We start from the raw sequence: 15,026 nt of genomic DNA, 5'->3' as shown, positions 1-15,026 counted from the left end.
CAGCAAAATAAAACAAAATAAAACAAAAAAAACCCAAACAAACAAACAAAAAAACCCACCAAAAAACCCAAAAACAAACAAACAAACAAACAAAACAAAAACAAAAAAAAACACGCAGAGGAAACAGCAGAAGATCACGATCATACTTTTAAGATGGAGCTGGTTCTATCTATAGTGGAAATATTATGATACATGTTCTACTGAGATTTTGGAAGACTTCATTTGATGACACAGCAAACCCCTTTCTATTTACTGTGGGCTTGTGCTTTGTAAGGCATGCTTAATATTCAAGGCACGTCACTGGGACAAATGTTGGTACTTTAAAGGCTGCCCACCTCCTTAGTCTAGAGCACCACACACATGTGAGCTATCTAGCTCAGCTTCACTGTTGAAGGGTTTGTCTTGGCTGTCTGTGGAGGCACAGCTGCAGAATAGACAGCTAGAACACAGTAAGCTCCATAAAAATAAAGCTGTCACTGAATCCATCCCATGTACAGGGTTGCCAGGGACCCTGAACAGCTACTCCAGTAGGTTGCATGTGCTGAAATCCTTTCCGACAGCAATGTCTGTGAGCTACCATGTCTATGGAAGAGGCAGGGCAGCCTCTCTGGAGTGGCACCACCAATCCCATTGACAGCACTGTCCCACACAGCAGTGCCTCATCTTGCACGTGGATTCACTGGAGACACTGTAAAAATCATCTTCCACTCTTTTTTCCACATATCCCCTTCGTTTGCCTAGAGGGGGACCAAAGTGCAGACTCAGTAGTGTGCCACTGAGGAACAATGTTTTGATTGATATCAAAGATGTGGAAGAAGATTATGTAGAGGAACATCTCATGCATGTTCCTCTCAAAGACATTTTTAAACACTGTGGAAGAATACAGGGTAACTTGCATATTTTCGGCCAGTCACCCAAGGTTAATAAAGCTTATACAAAATAACAGAATAATTGATTCATAAAACAGTCAAGGCTGGAAAACACCTGTAAGATCATTGAGTCCAACCATTACCCTAGCACACCATGTGCACCACTAAACCATATCCCCAAGTGTCATAACCACACATTTTTTTGAACACTTCCAGGGACAGTGATTCCACCACTTCCTTGGGCAGCTTGTTAAGCTGACCAAAAAGCAAAGCATCTCTTGTGGGCTTTTTCAAAAATTTGAGTACGTTCACACAAAAGATATTGTGATACCATAGCTGATGCAAGACACAATGACATCACTGGTGAGGGAGAGGGAAATATTCTTCTGATAAGACATCACCATGTGTAGTCACTTTTGCTGAACCTTATATTTATTTAGGAGAAGAATAAATATGAGGTCCCAAATCAGCTTATCCTACAGAAGACACCTAAAACAAGTAAAAAAAAAAAAAAAACTCTCCCTAAAAGTGCCTTTTTCTCTCTACAGAGTACAAAGAAATTCTACAGTGAAGGTAATCCCTAAATTATTACCATATCAATGTCTAAAGCTAGGTGGAGAGAAGCTCACCCTGTGTTTTAGCTCAGGTCAGCTAACCAGAATTGCAAGCAGCAGTTCAACTCCCTCCCATGCCTTCATACAATTCTGTTCTCTTTCCACCTGCAGTTTGATGGTCTGCAGAAATTTCGTTCAGTCACATCAAAAGAGAGCCTGTCTACAGCTCTTGATGATTACATCTTTTCTTAGCAGTTCCTCATGAAGTAACACAAAGTATCATACTTTATTTGCTTGACTATTAATGAAATTGTGAAGCGACACAGCTCTACTGGTACTTTATAATTAATTACCCCTCAGGAGCAGGAGCAGTAGGACTACCTTATACAGATGACTACGTTAGTCCCTTCTGTCTATGCTACTGCCAACCACGCTTTGGGTCTTTTCACAGTCAAATTCTTCCTTCTTAAAGACTTACACTTCCTATCGGCTTGCTAACATACTGTTGCAAAGCATTAGGTAAGAACCTATATAATAACAAGTGCTTTGTTTCAGAGACCTTGATTAAAATTGTAAGATCATATTGATTACATTCCTAGTAAAAACTGACAGCATGGCTGAATTATATACAACATGTTGTGTCAGGTTGCCAGTGCAGTGGAAATACCAGGAAAAAAATCTGGATAAGTTGCATTTTTTCCTATGTATTTTCTTAAATTTTGATAGATACTCTTTAGATGTATTGCATCTAATCAGAACATTATACTTCACAATCCTGAAAGAACATCACTGGCTGATCTGAGCTTTGTGTCTCGGAAACGCAGGAGGATGAAGTGTACAAGCAGGGATGTAGCAGACTCCAGGCAGCTCTCCTGCCCCCAGGAGAACAGCAGCAGCATGTGCCCCTTGCAGGACTGACACCCCCAAGCTCAGCTCTGCTGTAGCCCCCACGAGACCACTAGCTGTGACCTGAGCTCTGGCCACAGGCAGGCATAGGGGTTGTATTATCCAGCTCCCCTCTCCAGAATCACAGCTATCCCTGCTCATACCCTTTTCTTTTATTAGCGCTGTATTTCCTGTAATTTGAAAGACTGTTTCAAGGCTATTTGAAGCTCCATCTCCTCTCCCCACCCTCCAGCAACTCACTGCTTTGCAGCTTCAGGCTTCCTCTTAGTCACCGTCAGTCCTGTGACACTTTCTGTCTGTGCTTCCTCTCCTTCCTGATGCTTTTGTCCAGCCAGCAGAAATCAGGATATCTTTACTCATCCAGCAATAACTAATTCTGTATGTCCTGGACAAGGAAATTTTTCCCATCTTGCTCTCCTCTCTGCATATAGTAAATATTTGCATAATATATTAAGTATGTGGGGAAACCTCAAAAGATTTGGTTCAATGCCTTTTGGATAAGCACCTGAAAAGCTTCACTGTTTGTGCAAACCTAATCCAAACAATCTGATTCTTGAGTTAATGGGCTGGAAATCTTGTGAGAACAGGTTGTCTCACAGTACAAGATTTCTCGTGAATTTTGCTTCTACTGTTAGAATGATAGTACAGTGAAAATAAGCACTTGTACTGTTTTGACACTTCTTTTCAAGGATTCAGGACAAAGTGGGAAGAAAGTTACCCAGACTTTTCTAAGCCTTACAAAAGTATCAGTCAGCCTTAACTGATGCTTCAGGTAAGAACTCAGGATGGGAGATTACAACATCCAAGCCAATTCAGCTGTTCTTCTATAGCAATGTTCACCCACTTTATTGATATGCATCAGGTATTGGTAAAATAATACACTACATACTCTGACTGACTGGCTAATAGGAATCTGTCAAACTATGAATGCTATAACAGTCACATAATAATAACACAGCACTACAGAAGGTAATAAATTACATACTTGCCACCATCCTTCACGTATTCTATACGGATCATGGAGTTATGGTTATTGGTTGCAGTGTGTATTACCAGGTCCCAGGGTCACCAGAACAGAGTTAAATGATGTAAGGGAGTAAGTAAAATGATGATCTATGTTCAAAACCAGCACTAGCCTTGGTACCTATTTACCTCATGCAGTATGTTTATACACTAAGTATGAATAATCAGGTTCCTGAAAAGGAAGGGAAAATTGACAATGCCAGGGGCAGAATAGCTCCTTACATTTATCATTAATTTTGGATTGAAAGCCTTATTTATTTCTGTAGGTGCTGCAGGTTGTAGGGGATTGCTTACAGTTGGCAAAGTTCCTCACACAGATCTGTAAGACTCTCTATACACACAGTACAGCATTTACTTTCTTCACAAAAGTTCATCTGCAACCATCATGTGGAAAGAAAACATTCCAGCAGCTCTGTGTGCCACTCTCAGACAACAGATGAGTCCCATACCAAAGGCCACAATAATCCTGGCTTTTTGTTACTGCTACTGCTCCTACTCGAGCAAAAAGAGCTATTTCTTGCAATTTAGGCAATGCAGTATTTTTGCTTTAGTTTGAAGTATCATCCACTTACATTTTATTCATGAATCCTTTCAACTTCATTCCATCTCCACACTTCAGCGTATTGCATATCCACAGATTTGGTAGACCTCAAAGACAATGCTGATATATCATAACTTATACTCCAGGGAAGCATGAGGATGGAATACATAGTGGCTCTGTACAATCAGAGACTGCTTCCAGATTCACAGGGAAGATGGTTCTGAAAAGGGAAAAACAAACATAGTTACACAAAACTGTATTGTTAAAAATTCCCAATTACATAAATCAATGATATTTTACACTGTACATGGATTTATGGACTATTTAAGACTGACTGATACAGCTATCAACCACATACTGTCAGCAAGTTATGCATCTCCTGGTGTCAGGGAAAAAAAAAGGGCGAGGGTGTTACTTTTACATCTGAGATGAAATTGTGTTGTATTTTCAAAGCAGATGTCATCTCAGGAAAAATTATGCTTAGGCAGGCATTTTCATGTAAATAATTTTCTGCTGGGCAATCTATCACTGTTTGGATTTTTCCTAAAGTATTTCTATAAGCCCAAAGGTTTCTAAGAACAGCTATTATGCTGGGGGAGAAAACAGGAAAGGGGGAAACAGTCTAGAGCCCAAATGGCCCAACTTAAAGGTTCCCTAACTCCAGATATCATTTGCTCTTTTATCCTCTTTGTCCCATCTTCCCCCACTGCCTGCTCAACACATGCATTATGTCCAATTACACCTCTGGAAAGCATCAGCACAGCTTGGCGAGAATAACCAGACAAATAGGGCAGTATCCATTCTCTTTCTAGGCATTCAGTTTGTCACATATTTATTGCAGAGTGTGCTTTTAGTGTTTTCTGTCTCTGCCCTCCTGTGTATAAGGCCAGACACATCTCTCTACCAAATGCCAACCTGACTCTTTTGTGTGCGCCTCCCCAGCCCCCCAGAAACAATGAGGTGCTCAGGTGTAATTGCACGAAATTTGAACAATAATCCTGGCTTTCTCCTGAAAATGAACACTAGTGCATGAAAGGTAATATACCCCTCTTTTGCTGAGTGCAGGGCTCTGAAAGGTCACACTGGGAGAGAGACTCTGAATTGTTTGGAAAATAGCCAATTTGATTACAATGGGCAATTCTGAGCTTACAGTTTGCTTGTGTCTGTCCTGCCTAAAGTGGCATCATTTGTAATAAAATCTGTATTGCAGAAGTGCTGTGGAAGAAATCACCACCCCAATTTCTATTCTGCTGAAGAATCAGGAAGGGGACTTAAATATCAAAACTGAGATACAACCTGTTCAGGATTGCCTAAAATAGGGACATCCAAAGCAAGTTCAGAAGCATTACATTGATATTAATATATACCTGCTAAACAGTCAGAATTAACAGCAGTTTGGAGTTAAAATGAACACGAAAAGCTACTGTCAAGCTTTGAAGGACTATTTTAATTTTACAAATACCAAATTAAAAACAGACAAAATCCAAGGCATTTCTTTGTTTTCACTGTCTAGGTGTAGGACCTGTCACTCTCCTGGAAATTGCCATGTGCTTTCCCATTAACCCAGTGGCTAACAAAACCAATTTGAATTCACACATAACAACAGTGGTTCACTTATCTGATTCACAAGTCCTCTTTGTCTCATTGCATGAAATGGCAGGATTCAAGATTCTAGTACAATACCACTAGTTTTGCCTGTAATTCCCAGTGTAAAGCATCATTGTTAGGGCCACTTTGGAAAAATGAGTTTTCCCAGACATGCTCTGATTTTTCTGGATATATTTCAAGATTATTTTATATTTGGCTAGGGTTTGCAGTCTTCTTGTAACTCTAACACACATCCAGTGGGGTGCACATGCTCAGCAGGTCTGACACCTTTAGAAATACAGCAGCCCTAATTGCAGGTTCTTGCAGGTGGGTTGCTTGCAGATTGAAGCTCCCTCTCAATTCCTTGCATATTTATAAGTATCTGATTAATGAATAACCTTAGGTAGTTGCAGGACTGCAATTGGAACTGCAGAGAACCTGCAAATGGCCTGAGTAATTTTAGAGTAGGCTGCACCAACCTGGTCTAAGTCCCCTTGCTTCATTTAGTCCTATTGCAAAGCTACAGTGCAATCAGAGCTATTCCCTCCAATGGCCTGGTGTGATGGCTGCATAATTCACTAATAAATTATTACTATGTGATTCCTTTCTGGAAATCAGCTGTTTCTTGCTAAATAATACAGTTGGATATACCATCTTGATGGCAATGGAGGAAAAAACAAAACAAAATAAACAAAGGTGTCCCTCCACAAATTATCTATTATATCTAGAAGTTTCTTTAGGTTGCTACTCCCTGAGGAGCTTTCTTCAAGTTTTTCAGATGGTGGTCAACCAGGAGGAGTCCATTCAACTTCTACCAGAAAAAGTCGAAATCTCTTCACACAGCTTGGATAAATGTGCAGACTAACTAGAGAACAAAAAGCCCTGCTGTTACAGTCTGTTCTCTCAGAAAAAAAATTCTTAGTACCTGATTTACATAAATAGTCTCACCCAAACCCCAGAGCTTGATGAAGATCACTCATCACTCCAGTTTTCTGGTGTCCAAGCATCTTTTCTTAAATTTCTTTTCTTCTACTGAGGCTATTTTTGATGCTTTTCATGAAAGATTCTCCTATCTTAATTTCCAGTGACACTAAGACAATAAAGAATAATGTGAAGAATTTTCACACAATGTTAAGGATTAAAGGCCTAGTTTTCAATTTTCAGTTCATTAAGAAGTTCTCCAAAAATAATCCATTTTCTGATGGTCAGGAGGCTTTGTTCTAGTAAAAGGCAAGGGATTTAAAGAAAACCTCTTATGTAAGCCATTTAAAAACAGTCATAAATAGACAAAAAGAAAAAATAATATACAAAATAATCACAAATGGAAAACAGACTGAGCCACAGATTTTAGACTCTTTCAGATGCTATGCAGAGTTTTGATGCATATTTCCAGCATTTGTGGGGGTTTTTTTATTATTTTTTGCTATCGAAAACTGTAAGTTAAGCATTTTGCCGCAGTTCTTCACAAAGGAGCCTGTGTGGGGGAAAAAAAATCAACAAATTATAAATCTCTAGTAAGGCTAAGAAACTTCTCTCTGGCACAAAGAAATGCAGAGAAATTTACCTATTTGTAAACTTTCTGAGAGAGATATCAAGAGGTTGTTAGAAAGAAGGGCTAGGCAGCAAATAATTTTCACATCCATAAAGATTTGATATTGAAATTGTTTTTGCAGCCTCAAAATATATCTCATAGAATCAGAGAATAGTTTCAGAGACAAAGGATTTTTATGAAAAAAGAAAAAGTCAAAACTTCAGTTGCGTTCAACTGAAATTCGACCTAGTTTATCATTACTATACAAAAGAAAAAGTTGTTTCTGACTGAAAAAATCAATGTTTATAATTTTGTTCATAGTAAAGTAGATATTTCTTATTGTACTTGGGATTTATTAGCAAATAATTTACTTTCATGAAACCACTCATTTTCTGAAATTCTTACAGCAAATCAGCATTTTCCCTTGAAAGAGATAATGTAGATTTCCCATCCAACCACACTGAAGAATGTTCCTCTATCTTCAGCCGTGACTTAAGGAGCATTGACTTTTCACCAAAGTTATTATTGAAGCTTATGGATCACTTTCTTGACTCTTTTTCAAATAGTTAGAATCAGAAAAACACATCAGGAGAGCATTGTTTCCCACAAATCACCTTTTTGAAATATTGCATGAAACAATGGGGAATCTCCTAATCTCAGGAGTGGCATCCTCTGTGAGTATGAACTGAAGTTGTACTTGTGTAGACATAAATAAGAACTCCAAATTCCACCACCACCTCACCAAAGCCATTACCCCTGCTGAATTTTTCCCATGTAAGTGTCAAGTGGTCACAGGTCATCTGTTCCCTGAGTCACCCTCAGTATACAGTATTTATAATGTTGAAAACTCTCTATTTTCTATTTTAAGTAAAAGAAAGGAAGGCAGAACTAAAATAAAAAAAAAATTAAAAAAACCAAAAAACCAAGTTATTTTTCTACTTTTTTTGTAAGTAACCTTGAATCAGAAGTTTGCAGTTTGTGTCTGTGTATCTCATCAAGAATATATGTCATTTCTCTAAATAAGCATCATATATCTCAATAGTAGGGTCAGTTACCCACCCCTACCCCCTCACAGTAGCTGATCTATCAAGTTAAATCACAGGCTTTTTGATATAAGTGTCAATGTAGATCTGACACTAAAAAAATAACTCACAGTGGGGCAGAAAAACGGTAAACAAGGCAGAAAAAGAAATTAACTCCTTAGGCTCTCGAGTTACTAAAATCCAGAGAAGCTGGTGCACAATTCATGCTGTAATGCAGAATATATTTTAGTTCAACTATTTTGAATGCCTATACAGTTTTTCATGAACTTTCTTCCCTTTCATTTTCAGACCTCTTGAATTACATGTTGTCTTTCCTTTCTTGTTCTTCTCTGAGAACTTTACTGCTTCAGCTTCCACATAACCTCTTCGTCTCTGATGGACACCATTCTGCATCACAGTCATATTTTTCTCCAAATAAAAAAAGCTCAAAATGCAATGTTCCCAGAGGCATTTAAAAACAACAGCATCTGCTAAAACAGAGAAGGCTTGTAGAATCAATAAGAATGAAACTTGACTTGATCAGATTTTCTAGTAGGAGTTTTTTCCACAAATTCAACATTAAAATGTTTAATGGGAACAAATGTCCACATTCCAAGTAGCACAAAACATTCAAAGGAAGATAATAGGAGACCAAAGCTTCCTGCTCAGAAGACCCACCCACCCAGTACTAGGGAATTCATGTCTGTACAAGATAAGGCAGCTCCAGCCCTGCTCCAGTGACTAAGGACCTGTTCAGAATGCAGGAGCTCCTGCAGAAGAGGCTGAGATCCAGTATGAGATACAGTGAAGCACAGCCAACACCATGACTTGTTGGGTGTTTCCCTGGCACTTCTGCAGCCCTGAGTGGGCAGAAGAAGTAGCACAGCACGATTGGTCCCCACTGGTCCCTCTCCTGTTATCCCACCTCCCTGGGTTTCACACAGCCTCATCTGTATGCCTGTGAATACAGATGCTCTCCAGTTCCACCCTCCAAACCTTACCTGGGCATAACTTCAGAGGAGTAGGTGACACAGGCCTAAAGAGGGCTGGGAGCACACTCATAATCCACCACTGTGGACAACAACAGCACACCACTACCCCAACTCTGACCTGGCCTCTCCTACCAGTGAGTCTGAGGCTCTTTGTCTGAGCAGGCATCCTGCTCTTTACATGCTGCATGGTGGCTCACCCCAAAGAGAAAGGATACATCTTTCTCAAGTGCTTTGTATGAGAGCATCTCAAAGACCAGATGCTGTTTCCAAAGACTGTAACCCTTTGCAATCTGTGCGTAGAATGTAAGATTTCGTTACAAAAGATTTTGACTTCATCTCAATACAAAAGAAGTGGGGGAGAGGTACATACACCCTAAAACTTTGAAGATAAATTTTCTTGGTTATATTTAGTAATGTGTTCCTGCATAAATACTATGGTGTGTTTAAGCTCCAGTCTGGCTTCCTTCAAAGTTATCACCTTACTCCTGACAGCAGCTACACAAGATCACTGCACTGCAAAGCTGTGCCAAGCATCAGTCTTACTTCAATACATGGCACATAAAATGCCACTGGCTTGGCAATAGAGAGAGATGACAACACTCATTCTGTCTCTCAGTTACAGGGTATCTCCATACTCAGGAAGATGACAAAAGGCGAGCACATATGAAAGGTCCTTGAATAGAACAAAAGTAAGATTATCATTTACTTCAGCCTAAAAGACCTAGTACACATTTTCCTCTTAAAAAAGCATTGAGTTTGCAGCTGTCACAGTCAAAGTTTTATACCATGAGCTCTACTGTTGCTCTGCAGGAAGGGCTTGCTTTATCCACCATCTTGGAAGTGAAGTGGGATGTGATGGACAGTACAGCCACAAAGAGCACTGTAATAGGGGAACATGGAAAGAAAAGGACCCTGAGAATAAGTATAGTGAAGGGGCACATGTTGACATATTCCTTTGGTTTAACAATAAGTGTTTTACTGTTCTCAACAGTGTTTATGTCCCAAACATTAACAATCTCCCTACAAATAACACAAAACTTATATAGACACAGCACATAGATTTAGGAGAGGAAATCTATTAGCTTTAGATTCCAGGCCTTCAATGGTGGATTTTGCAGCTCCAGCCCCAAATTTCAGTGGTCTGCAAGGATGGCTCTGAAGAACACCTTCCAATCTTGCTGTCCTGCTTGTTTTCCCTGCAGACTCCTCCATTTCTGGAAGATCCTCTTTGAGAAGCATTCGCAGCATGCTTGTTTCCAATTTATTAATTAGAACTAAATAACTGGGCAAAAGTGTAATATGCATATGAGCAAACACAATTAAAATAAAGTGTGGAAGTAGCAAATTCATCTAATGATCAGGTTGATTAAATTACTTCAGATAAACAACATTTCCTTATAAGCACTGTGCAATGGTTTAGGAAGGCTACAGTCTCGTTTAGCTCTCAGCCTGGAAAATAACAGGGCTTTCATCAACTCTCAGTGCCAAGTGACATATTTAAGTTCCAGCCAAATAGCTGGTACAGGGAGTGTCAATTGCTCCCAGGCTGAAACTAGTGTTGAGACTGCAGCTCTGCTGCCAGTTCCAAGAGTTTCTGCAGATTATTGGTTATCTAACACCAGCCAGCCCTTTCTCTCCCTGCCCTCTCCCCTCTCCCCCTCAAAACTCCTAACAATAGATTACAGTGGATTACATCAGAGATATTTCAATATTTCAACATGACACAGCTTCTTAAATCTAATATTCAGAAGATAAATTCAATGAAATAGCATGATCTATCATGATTCAGCTGTAGCTAGTTATAGCAAAAATCTTTCTTTACTCACTGTGCTCTGGGAGGTTTTGCCCCACATGTGTGCCAGCCAGCAGCTTGCATTTTAAAAATGCAAGAATATTGAAGTACTGGTGTTCCTTAACTTACAAAGATGAGAAAATAAACTTGCAGAAGTAGAAAAAATCTACAAGAAAGGTTAAGTCAGAAAAAAAAAGCAACATTTTTACTTTAAAAGCATATTTTGGGAGCTCACTTTTTTCCTGCAGAAATGCCTGTCTCACAACAGAAATGGCCATGGGATATGTGTTTTGTGTTTGTCGTCTTTGGGCGTTAATCTGTTTTTAGGTTAGTAACACTTTGTTACTATCTAAATCCTTCCCCTACTGAAGCTGGGGTTTCAGCTGCTGTGCAAGGTGCAATTTCTGGAAGCATAAACCACACAGAAAAGTGGACATGGCAGTGCATTAGAGAGCAGAATCCAGTGCTATCCTCCATAGACTCTTAAGGACTGTGCTTTAGTTGCACTGAACTCTCCAATAGCTAAAAGATGAGTTTCTATGAAAGAATTAATGATACCCCATTTAACATGAACCTAGGAATCCAAAAGACAGTTACAGAATCTTGGCAAATCGCACTAGATTAACGTATTTGAATTGGTGCCTAAAATGTTCAGATCAATGTCTTGGGTTTTTGGTCGACAGCTTTTTCCCCTTCAAACTGACAGAGGTTACAGTACATGCAGTTCATCATTTCAAGGCATAAGAATTAGGCTTTGACTAATTGGAAGATTTGCCTGTTATTTAAATGAAACTTGTTTGCAGTTTCATCATCCGTGTGGAATCCAGAAAGGCATCAGACTATCCCATCAATTTAGTTAGCAAAGAATAAATGAATAAATAGGCTGACAATTTTCTCCCCTGGGACTTACACTGTCACTACATTGTTTCTCCATTATTAATTACCTATGTAAAAATAATTCACTGTACAGTTGTATATACTCTATGCTGTAAATGACTGGATCAGGTGCCTTTCTGCTTGTCTTTCTCTGTGCATTCAATTCTCTTGGTGTCAGCAAGTGATGCTTGACAGTGCATGCACTGAGGGAAGAAAGGGAAAATCAAGTTGCAGACATCAAAGGGTTACAGCCTACATTTTTTGGATGTGTACAGTAATAGGGTTAGTTCTTTTCTATTTTGTATGAAAGACTCATTTACAGCTGCTGCTCTGCTTCAGAGGTTTGGATTCAGACTGTCTTGCAAGCAGTTTGTGTGCAAGGCTGAGATGTAATATGTTAGCAGATGTCACTGACAGGTCAAGGAGTCCTTCAAATACTGAAAGCCCACAGATCCCCTAATGAAAAGGGGCAGAAGAGAAGCCAAACACATTTCTTTGAGTCAGATTTTTTTTTCAAATATTTTACAAGTGTTTGCTTTGCATAAAAAAAATCTTGACATAATTTAGTGGAGTAAAAACTTATGGATTTGTTTATTTTCAGTAAGCCACTGCAGATTTCTTTCACTTAACCAGTAGGAGAGAGAGGGAAGGAAAAAGGCTGATGGGGGAATTCAGGATTTTCCTATTATTAAACTTCAGATTTTCACCCACCCTTTACCTGTGTGCCAGAGGAACAGGTAAATTCACCTGCATCCATTGCACAATCAAGTCTATCCCAAATAAATCCTTTTCTTATGTATTGTCCAAGTAATTTTTTTGGGGTCATTCAAATAATGCCACATTTCATTTGTGTCTTACAGACTTTGTCATGTGCTCTTTATCTCCTCTGCTGCAGTATTATTAATCCTTTCAAACTTGCAAAAACTAAGTCAAAGCAGAAATTCAGTCTTCTCAGTCCTACGTCCCAAAGGGCTCTCAATTTCAGTTCCAGTCCTGTGTAATTTCAAAGCTACTTCACTGACTCTTCCAGGCAACAATTCCTTCACAGCCAAAATTTTCGAAAGGGTTCAGACATCCAGTCTCTCAGAAAATGCTACCAATAAGCCAGGAGAAGCACTTTGAGTATTCTCACGAGGATGAGATAGGTTATTTTTTCTTATAGTCCTCTCCTGTATTCTGTAGAAGAATGGTGCTGCCTTTAAAGCACTCTTCAGACAAAGATGCGGCTTTGGGGAGCATAGCAGTAAAAATTTGTGCTCCCATTGGGCTTTTTGTATAGCAGAGTGCACTTTTCAGCATCTTGTATATTATCTGCTCCCTGCATAAAGGAATTCTAAACTAAATTCCTTGTGGGACCTCCCTCCACATAGTGCAAAACTTTAATTTGTGCCCTCTGCTTCTTGCATTTGACACAGATTCAAACTGTCTTGCATCAACCATTCTTCCTATTCCCTCAAGACCTTCATGGAGCAAAATGATCTCACTTTTCAATCTTCTCTTTCAACAGAGTACAGCCCTAATTTCTTTGGTATATTTGGGACAATTAGTTTGCCCCCATTCCTGAATTATTCTGCTTGCTCTTGCTATCTTTGTCTATCACTATAATAATTCTTTAATCTCAGATGATCATAAATTAGGATGATAGTACAGGTATGGTCTGTGCAGTACTAAAGAGGGGTAATTTCTAGAAACTTAAACCCACTATGTAATATTTGCAAAGATCTCTATAAATTTCTACACATTTATGCACCAGTTTTAATCTTTCAAATTACTTCTGCTACCCATGAACTAAATTTTCCTGAACTGCATTTCTGCTTAGTATGATATTTTAGAGTCTGGTCCTCTGTTCTGTCCAGCTCCTTATTACTTTAGTTTTATCTAGGTCATTCATCTTCCCATTCACACATGTAGCTTCTTTGTAGTGGCAGCACTCCCTATTTCTGCATTATCTGCAAATATTTTTGCTTTATAGTATTTTCATCTTCCTCAGTCTTCAGATAAATAGTATGAGTAAGAGAAACAAATCTAGTCCAGTTCTTGTGCATGCAATTCCCTGCTCCTCCATTCAGGTCACACCAAAGCAGTATGATCTCTCTGTAGTCTGTACTGAGGCCACCCCTTAATCCATTCAAGCACATCACCCCCTGTGCCATACTGCTGACCTCACACATTAGCCTTTTTGCATTTGTTGCTGTTGCAAAAGCATAATGAAGCCTGCATAAATTATATCTCCGGCTGCCTCTTGGCAGTCCTTTGCAGTCTTGCCTCAAAATAAAAATTATATCATCTGGTTAAGACAGGATCATCTCACTGTTAATCCATGTGCATCCCAATTGATCAAAGAATATCTCAGTAAGGGACCCTGGATTCTGCCTCTGATGAGTTTTAATAGCATTTTCTCCACCAGTGCCAGCCATATTGTCATCTGCTTCTTTCTGTCATCCCTGACACAGGCAAGGAATGGCTCAGCACTAAGCAATCTGTGGTACTTGAATACCTATTCTCAAAACAACACAGCATGAGGATTTCAGAAATATTCAGAACAATGGCTTGACGATAAGAGATCCAGGGTACACATTACATGAATACCACTTTTCAAAATGACACAGCAGGAGGATTTCAGAAACACTTAGCTCCTCCTGCTCCTTGAGGATCAGTACAACATACCCTGTTGATAGAGCAAATCAGCCAAGAAGAGCTTCGTGTAAAGGAACTCTTATTTTCTGACAGGTCTTTTTTGCACATGCACACCTCAGAAACTTCAAGCCTCCTGAAACAATTTGCCACTCATAATTCCCTATTCATAAAACCCTATAAGAAACCTTTCAAAGTTTGCTACTTCTTCACCATGCTGAGAGCATGATCTCAAAGCACTTCTTACTTGAGGATACATTGAAATGGTGAGGGCTATGGTACACATTGCTATACAGTTCATGAAATGTTCTATAATATGCAAAAAAGGGTAAACTCACAAACCTCTCATTTCCATTCTGGAGGAAAACTGTGATGACAAACAAAAGCTGTGGTGGTGATACTTGTGATACTGCTCATCTACTGCATTGGCAGCCTGTCCCAGGAGAGCCCCCACAGTCCCAGGTAGAGCAGAGTTTGTCACGAGTTGTGGCAGGGTTCACGAGGCATGGGCTGGTTTCTGCTGCATCCTTCTGCCCCAGCTGCATGGGAAACTTGTGCACACTTCTAAGTACACAGGGCTGCCATCTGCAGAGGTGAGGGATGATGAGTCACTGCCCACCCTGAGATCAGTCTTGGGGCAGTAAATTCTATCTCTGAGTTTAACCTGTTTTCTATGACCCCTGGGAAGACGAGTTTGAG

At 39.5% G+C, this 15,026-nt stretch overlaps 1 long non-coding RNA gene across 4 annotated transcripts in view; it reads right to left on the bottom strand.

Annotated features, from left to right (window-relative positions):
• LOC139593777 (uncharacterized) overlaps positions 1-15,026 on the bottom strand; it is a 181,724-nt gene that overhangs the window by 36,254 nt on the left and 130,444 nt on the right. For all 4 annotated transcript variants that reach the window (XR_011680394.1, XR_011680393.1, XR_011680398.1 and 1 more), the window contains one exon: positions 3,925-4,113. This is a non-coding gene — a long non-coding RNA (uncharacterized lncRNA). The remainder of the gene's footprint in view (positions 1-3,924; positions 4,114-15,026) is intronic.

Source organism: Agelaius tricolor, unplaced genomic scaffold (assembly GCF_023055355.1).
Source record: "Agelaius tricolor isolate 1412-34295 unplaced genomic scaffold, bAgeTri1.0.p SCAF_1, whole genome shotgun sequence".
Taxonomy (NCBI): domain Eukaryota; kingdom Metazoa; phylum Chordata; class Aves; order Passeriformes; family Icteridae; genus Agelaius; species Agelaius tricolor.
The sequence above is the reverse complement of the archived record's forward strand: the minus strand, read 5'-3'. Positions and strand labels throughout refer to the sequence as shown.